Here is an 8,422-nt window from a genome sequence, read left to right on the forward strand (position 1 = left end):
AAAAACTCAAACTAAAGCACCGAGAAACAAAGGGGAACAGAATCTATAGATGCAGAGCTTAAAAAGAGAAAAACAGAAAATAAGGTTAAGGAATTTGATAAATACAGGAAGGACCATGGTGTAGTATAGAGAAAGGAAAACAAAAATGAGTGAATAAGAAGAAAATATTTAATAAAATTTTTTATTCACTCATTTATTTTTAAAAGGAGAATAGAGGGAAGAGCAGTTAGGCCTGGATTTAGGAAATGAAACTAATTCAATAATTCAGGAAAGAAAAGAGCAAGATAAGAGAAGAAAGAAAAAATATATATTTAAAAATATGAGTAGTGAAGAATCAGAGATGGTGGCAGGGAGAAGTACCACGGAAGAGGAAATTAGATCTATGAATAAGACAAGGGTGACTACAATTATAGTTACACATCAGTTAAGCAGATAAAGAGGGTCCACTTGTAAAAAGTGATTAAGAGAAAAAAAAGAAAAACTAAAACAGGGAAAGGAGAAGAAAAACAGGATGAACAAAAGAGAAGCAAGGAAGAAAAAGGTGATAAAAAGAAATAAATAAAAAAGATTCGTTCTAAAATTGTTTTTTAATTTAAAAATTAAAAGAAAATTGTGAAGTGTTTTCTTCAGCCACATTTTAAAGGCCCTCTCTTCTGTTCTATCTGGCAATTCTGGCTTTCTGTTAGGTAGGTAGTTGTTGACCACTGTTAGCATAGTTTTGGCATTTAGCAATTCATCAAAGCTCCAAGCAATCCACCACTCCTCTGTTTGTGTCTGTCTGCACAGGCCTTGGCTGCAAGCAGGCAGGACCAATCTTCCTGCCTGTCTGCCAGCTGTCAATCTTAATCACTCAAACTTCTGTTTCTGACAGGGCTTTAGGTGGTGGGGCGGGGGGTGGTGGTGCTGTCTCAATTACTAGGAATCAGATGGATGTTTTTTCCCAGACCTAGACCTACTCCTCCTCATTGGTGCAAAATATTACTCTGTCTCTGGTTGATCAGAGATCCTTGTATGGAGACCAGAGGTGTTGGCTGGCAACTTGGAGTTTTTATCAGTCTGGTTCCTACACTACGTGGGCCCCTCTTCCAAAGCAGTTACTGAAGGATCTTTGGGGCTATTCAGAGCCTTTGTTTCCTTTCTATAGCTCAAAATGCAGGCAGGGTGTGGCAGGCTGTATTACCTCTCTTCAGGCTACTGGAGGGGTTGGCTCACAGGAGAGAAATGGCCACTTATGTTTGGAAGGTTGTTGGAGCCCTGAGCACAACTCCCTGCCCTGCCTCCCTCCATGACCTCTTCTCAGGCACATCAAGTCTGTGCCTTTCCATTCACAGACATCTTGAAAAGTCTAATGTTCTGTATTTAGTGAATAAAAGTAAAGACCAAACTAAAGCAAAACAACCACAAAATTGTGGGTTTCTCTTCCCAAGCACCATGCTGCTTAAGCTGCTTTTCAGGCTGCCTTCAGGAGTGCAGCTCCCCGCCCCCGCCCCGACCCCCCGCCGTCAGCTGGGGTCTTAGGTGTATATTCCACAGCTGCCAGCAGCCCTGTGGCTTCTCCTTTTCTCAGTTGGGTATTACACCTGTCATCAAGCGACAAGGCTTTGGTGCAATGCAGCTTTCACCTTTCTGCTCACCCTCTTGACCCTGTGACTGGGTGTTCCCCTCAAGCCTAGATATCCTTCTTACCTTTCCCCAGAAAACTCTACCCTTCCTTTCTTGTAAATGATCTCCTCAGCTGTGTTTAGTTTGTTCATTTGGGTGGATATTCTCTGATTTATTTGTTTTTCCAGGCTGGCTTGGGATGAGGTGCATGACACATCTGCTATTCGGCCGCTATTTTCTTCCTCCATATAAACTGTTAGAATATTTTTCTAGTTCTGTGAAATATGACTTTTATGTTTTCACTAGAGGCCTGGTGCACAAAATTCATGCACGGGGAGTGGGCCTAAGCCAACAGTTGGAAATTCCTCTCGCAGTCCGGTACCCCTCGCTTCTTACCACCTGTTTGCTCTCTGCTCTTTACCACTCAGCTCGCTGCTCCTTAACACTGCCATGGAGGCAGGAGAGGCTCCTGCCACTGCCAGTGTACTCACCATCCATGAGCGCTACCTTTCTGTGTAGTTGTCTGTGGGCCAACTGCTCTCTTCCTTCTCACTTTGGGTGAGCAGCATGTGAGGGCACAGTGCACTGTTCTGGAACGCAGAAGGATGCCCGGAGCTGCAGGGAGTGGCCAGGCCCTCGTGATCAGAGGTGGACACAGAGGATGCTATCTCACCCAATTTTGGTACGTGCTGGCTGGCCTTCATTGGCCTGACCCCACCCAGGCAGAGACCAAACAGGGTGTCTGCCTATTCATTCTCCATCCTTCCATCTGTGACACCTGTCCCCCTTGCCAGGACTCCCCCAAAGTGAGTTCAGCTCAATCCCTGAATGTAAAAGTGCACGGGGTGGCTGGGGCAGGGAGGCCTCCTCTCCAGTGTCAACTGATTCCCAGCCACAAGACCTGATCTCAGGACAGTGGCCACAGCTGCAAAACATATATCTGTTTCAAGAAAAGTTGGGAATGCAGATTTCGTATGAGCGCCTATTCCAAAAGGTGAAAGTTTATTCAGATTGTGGCAAAGATACCTTCAAGAGTAACATAAGTGGGTAAAGTCAGGGCCAAACCGGGTTCTTCCCTTATCCAATCTCTCTGAGGTACAGGGACAGAACCAAGTCTCAGCTCTTCGCAGGACACTTCCGGATTTTGGTTGTTTTATTTTTTTAAGTCTAAAGGACAGTAGTCTGTCTCCCTTCTTGTTCTTTGGGACTTTTTCATCATCAGATGAAAGGATACACACATTGGGGCAATCCTCTCGAGATACAATATTCCAGTTGCACCCATGTGACGACAACAGAGCCACTCAGAGGGAGGGAGCCGACAGATAGGGAGCAGGGAATTATGAAAACCAAAGCAATGACAGAGATGCCAAGCCTTTCCTTCATGTGGCCTGCAGGCCGGGCATCTGATGGACCTTTACCAGCCTGATACTGGCACAATAACAGGCATATAGATTCATGGAACAGAACAGAGACTTCAGAAATTGATCCAAGTCATTTTGCTCAATTAGTATTTGACAAAGGATGTAAGAACATGCAATGGAGTCAAGGCAGTCTCTTCATTAAATGGTGTTGGGGAAATTGGACAGAATAGATGCAAAAAGAAAATGAAATTAGACCACTAACTTACAGCATACACAAGAATAAACTCAAAATGGATAAAAGACTTAAGTGTAAAATGTGAAACTATAAAAATCCTAAAAGAAGCCCGAGGCACCAAAATCTCACACATCTCTCATAGCAATATGTTACAGATCCATCTCCTAGGGCAAAGGAAACAAATGAGAAAATAAACAAATGGGACTACATCAAAATAAAAAGTTTCTTCACAGCAAAGGAAAACATCAACAAAACAAAAAGGGAGCCCAATATATGGGAGAACATATTTGGCAATGATACATCAGATAAAGGGTTAATATCCAAAATATGTAAAAAACTCATACAACTTAACAAAAGAAAGGCAAACAATCCCATTAAAAAATATGCAAAGGACCTACATAGATAGTTTGCCACAGTGAACATACAGATGACCAAGAGACACATGAAAAAATGCTGTCACTGATCATCAGAAAGATGCAAATTAAAACAACCATGAGATATAACCTTATACCTGTCAGAATGGCTACTATCAACAAATCAAGAAATGACAAGTGTTGGTGAGGAGGTGGACAAAAGGGAATCCCCTGGTAGGAATGCAGAATGGTGCAACCATTATGGAAAACAATATGGAGTTTTATCTAAAGATTAAATATGGTACTGCCATTTGACCCAGTGATCCCACTTTAGGATTCTATACCAAGAATCCTGAAATACCAATCAGAAAGAATGTATGCAGCACAATTTACAATCGAATTGCAAAGCTCTGGAAACAGCCCGAGTACCTATCAGCAGATGATTGGATTAAAAAGTTATGATACATTTATATCATGAAATACTATGCAGCAGTAAAAAAGAAGAATCTCTTACCCTTTGAAACAGCATAAAGGAACCTTGAGAATATCATACTAAGTGAAATAAGCCAATCTGAGAAAGATAAGTAGCACATGATCTCACTTATATGGGGAAACTAATTAACAAAATAATCTGAAGAATGGAGTGGATCCAGAGACATGGAAGCATAGAACAGACTTTGGAACCTCAGAGGGAAGGTGGGGGAGTGTATGTGGGACGTAAGAGTTCAACCAGTGAACTTGTATGCATATATGCATCACCCATGGACACAGACAATGGGGTAATAAAGGTTTGGGGTAGGGGTGTGTGCCGGCTGGAGGGCATCAATTGGGGGAAAAGAGACATATGTAATACTTTGAACCATAAAGATAGAGAAAGGAAGGAAGGAAGGGCATCCACGTATCCTAAACATGGGTAAAACTTCCATGTACTCCAAGAATTCAAAGGAGCACTTTGTGTCTGTACCCTCCTTTGAGGACCCCAAGCACCACTCTTTCTTCCCTTGCCACCACGGAGCTCACCATTCCTGCACCAGCAGCAGGACTCAGAGGAGGGAATGTGGAAGAGGAGGTGGGAGCATGCAGAGTGACAGAGCAGTACCTTGAGAAGTACACCACCTTCAGCTTTTCTCTAACACTGCCCTGCAGCTTGCTCTCCTTTTAACTTTGTCTTCATTTCCTTGCTAATCTTAAAATTTATCTGACTATTCTTGGTGATGTGCATGACCACACCTTGTGTGTGTATATGAGGTGGAGAGATCAAAATTGTGCCTGGTGGGAGGAAAGAGAAAGTCCATGTTCTCATATGTAAGCCAAGGTCTTGCTCTAAAAGTCAAAACCTCAGGGTGGCATAGCAACAGAGCCTGTGTCCTGTCAGTCAAAACACAAGTGATGAGTCCCCTTGTGACTCCAGGCTCTTTTTCATTTGAGCCCAAAAGAACTCCCACTGCAGTGTCTGGGCAACAAGTAATAGTTCACTCTCAACAAGGCCACATAACGTATCCCTTTATTTTTTATTTGTGAGTTAAACCAACAGCTTTACTGAAAGCTGAGAATGGTGGTCCTTGTAGCAGCAGCCTGGGCCTTGGGCCTCTGGGCATCCTGCAACCCACCCATCACTTCAAGTAACATTAAATTTGCTCTCATATAACTTGCAAATTGTTTTGTGTTTTCATAATTGTAAAATAAATATATTTTCTATTTAGACAATAATAAAATAAGAAATAATATAAGCCATGCATTACATAATTCCATCTACACTAATAAAAGAGAAACATGCCAATTAACCATCACTCTGCCACTCCACTCCACCCACCAGCCAATCAAGTGTGAGTATGCAATTTAACCCAATTAAGATGGTGGCGGCCACAGAGCTGGAGAGAGCAGGAGGCTTGGGTTGCCCCCAGTGATAGAGGAAGCCAAGCTTCCCGCCTGCCCTGGCCAGCCCTGGGCTCTGTTCAATAGTACAAAGTTTAAATTATAGAAGATAAATAAATCCCAGATACCTGCTTCCAGCTGCCCTGGCCTCTGCTCAAGGAGGCGCTGGAAAAAAAAAAAAAAGAGAGAGAGAGAAAAAAGAAAAAAGGAGAGGCTGGGAGCTAAGGTCACTGGAAATGGCCATCAGCCCCTCACTCAGGCTGGCCAGGCACCCCAGCGGGACCCCCACTCTGATCCTGGACACCCTTCAGGGCAAACCAGCCGGCCTCCACCCAGGCATCAGGCCTCTATCTATACTAATAAAAGGATAATATGCTAATTAGACTGGGAGACCTTCCAGATGTTCTTCTGGACAAAGCCATGGTGGCGGGGCTGAGGTAGAGGTGATAGAGGCCAAGAGGGGAGGGCAGTTGTGGGTGATCAGGCCAGGATGGGATGGCAGTTGTTGGTGATCATGATGATGGGGGGCAGGGCCATTGAGGGTAAGCAGACCAGCAGGGGGGCCAGTTGGGGGCAAGCAGGCCATCAGTGGGGGCCAGTTGGAGGTGATCAGGACAGCAAGGGGGGAAATTTGGAGTGAGCAGGACATCAGGGGGGAAGTTGGGGGCAAGCAGGCCAGTTGGGAGGGAAGGTGGGGGCGATCATGCCAGCAGGGCGGGGCAGTTGGGGGCAAGCACACTGGCATGGGGGGCAGTTAGGGGTGATCAGGCTGGCTGGGGAGCATTTGGGGACAAGCAGGCCACCGGGGGGGGGGGGGCAGTTGGGGGTGAGCAGACCAGCAGGCAGAATGGGTAGGGGCAATCAGGCAGTCAGGCAAGCAGGTGAGTGGTTAGGAGCCAGCAGTCCCAGATTGTGAGAGGGATGTCCGACTGACAGTTTAGACCTGATCCCTGTGAACCAGCAGTAGGACATTCTTCAAGCGGTCCCAGATTGGAGAGGGTGCAGGCCGAGCTGAGGGACACCCCCCAATTCATGAATTTCATGCACTGGGCCACTAGTCTACAATAATAAAAGAGAAAGATGCAAATTGACCATACCTTCAGAACACCCACCAGCTAATCAGGAGTGAGTACCAAAGTAACCCAACAAAGATGGTGGGTTAATTTGCATATGCAGGTGCCATGGCGACAACACAGGCATTCCGCACCACTGCTGCTCCAGGCCTCTGGGAAGTGTGGGAATGTGGAAAGGCAGCTCCAGGACGGAACAAAGGCAGAAAGGCAACTCCAGACCAGAGTGAAGGCAGTGCCAGCAGCCAGGGGAAGGAAGACCCATTATTGCACAAATCTTCATGCATCAGGCCACTAGTATGTTTATAATACCCAGAAGAGGCAAATTCAGAGAGACAGAAAGCAGATTAGTGGTTGCCAGCAATGAAGGGATATATGGGAATGGCTGCCATGGGCATGGAGTGTCTTTGGGAGATGATGAAAATGTTCTGGAATTACCTAGTGATGGTTGTACAGTCTGTAAATATATTAAAACTATTGAATGATACACTTTCAAATGGTAAAGTTTATGGGACAACTGGAGGGCCAGTGCACAAAATTTGTGCACGGGTAGGGTCCTTAGGCCTGGCCTGCGATCAGGGCCAATCTTCCTGGCTGCCAGCAGCCGGCCCCACCCTCTGTCAATGACAGAGGTCTCCCTCTGTGTATGGGGCAACCATTGTGGTGATTGGGACCCCACTGGCCTGCACCCATCTTGGCCTGGCGCCACCCATCCCCACCAAAACCACCCCTGGTTCCCCATTCCACATAAGGCAATCAGGGCCTGAGAGTTGGGGGAAGCTCCTGTGTTGAGCATCTGCCCCCTGGTGGTCAGTGTTTGTCATAGGGACCATTGTTCCGCCTTCCAGTCAATTTGCATATTATACTTATACTAGGGGCCCGGTGCACGAAATTCGTGCACTGGGTGGTGGGGGGGGTGTCCCTCAGCCCAGCCTGCCCCTTCTCACATACTGGGAGCCATCAGGCATTGACCACCATCACCCTACAATCCCAGGATTGGCCCCTTGCCCAGGCCTGACGCCTCTTCCAGAGGCGTCAGGCCTGGGCAGGGGACCCTCATTTCCCCCCATCACTGGTTCTGCCCCCAGCCCAGGCCTGATGCCTCTGGCCCAGGCGTCAGGCCTCGGCAGGGGACCCCCAGACCCCTCTGATTGCTGACTCTGCTCCTTGCCCAGGCCTGACGTCTCCGCCAGAGGTGTCAGGCAGGCTTGGACAGGGGACCCCCATCTCCCCTCAATCACTGGCTCTGAACCCCGCCCAGGCCTGATGACTCTGGCCCAGGAATCATGCCTGGGCAGGGGACCCCCATCTCGCTCTGATCGCTTGCTCCACGCCCCCCACCCAAGCCTGATGCCTCTGACCCAGGCTTCAGGCCTGGGCAAGGGGACCATCATATCCCCCCAAGCCCCAGCTCCACCCCCCACCCAGGCCTAATGCCTCTGGCCCAGGCATCAGGCCTGGGCAGGGGACTCCCAGCACCCTCCGATTGCTGGCTCCGCCCCACACCCAGGCCTGATGCCTTGGCCAGAGGAGTTGACCCTCATCACCCTCCAATCCCCGATCACCAGATCGGCCCCTTGCCCAGGCCTGAGGCCTCCGGCATAGGTGCCAGGCCCGGGCAGCGGGGACCCACAGCAGCAGTAGCACTGCAATCTCCTGCTCTGCCCCTGCCCAGGCCTAACGCTTCTGGCCGAGGCATTAGGCCTGGGCAGGGGACCCCCAGCTCCCCACGGTTGCAGGCTCTGCCCCTGCCCAGGCCTAATGCCTCTGGCTGAGGCGTCCGGCCCGGGCAGCAGGGACCCGCAGCTGCAGCGCCCTGCTATCGTGGGCTCTGCTTTAGGCCCAGGCAAGGGACCCCTAGCTCTGCGGACTGCCAGCTTCAACCGTGCCCAGCTCCCATCGCTGGCTCCACCCCTACTTCCTGCT

Source organism: Myotis nattereri (genome assembly GCF_964212035.1).
Source record: "Myotis nattereri genome assembly, chromosome: Y".
Classification (NCBI taxonomy): domain Eukaryota; kingdom Metazoa; phylum Chordata; class Mammalia; order Chiroptera; family Vespertilionidae; genus Myotis; species Myotis nattereri.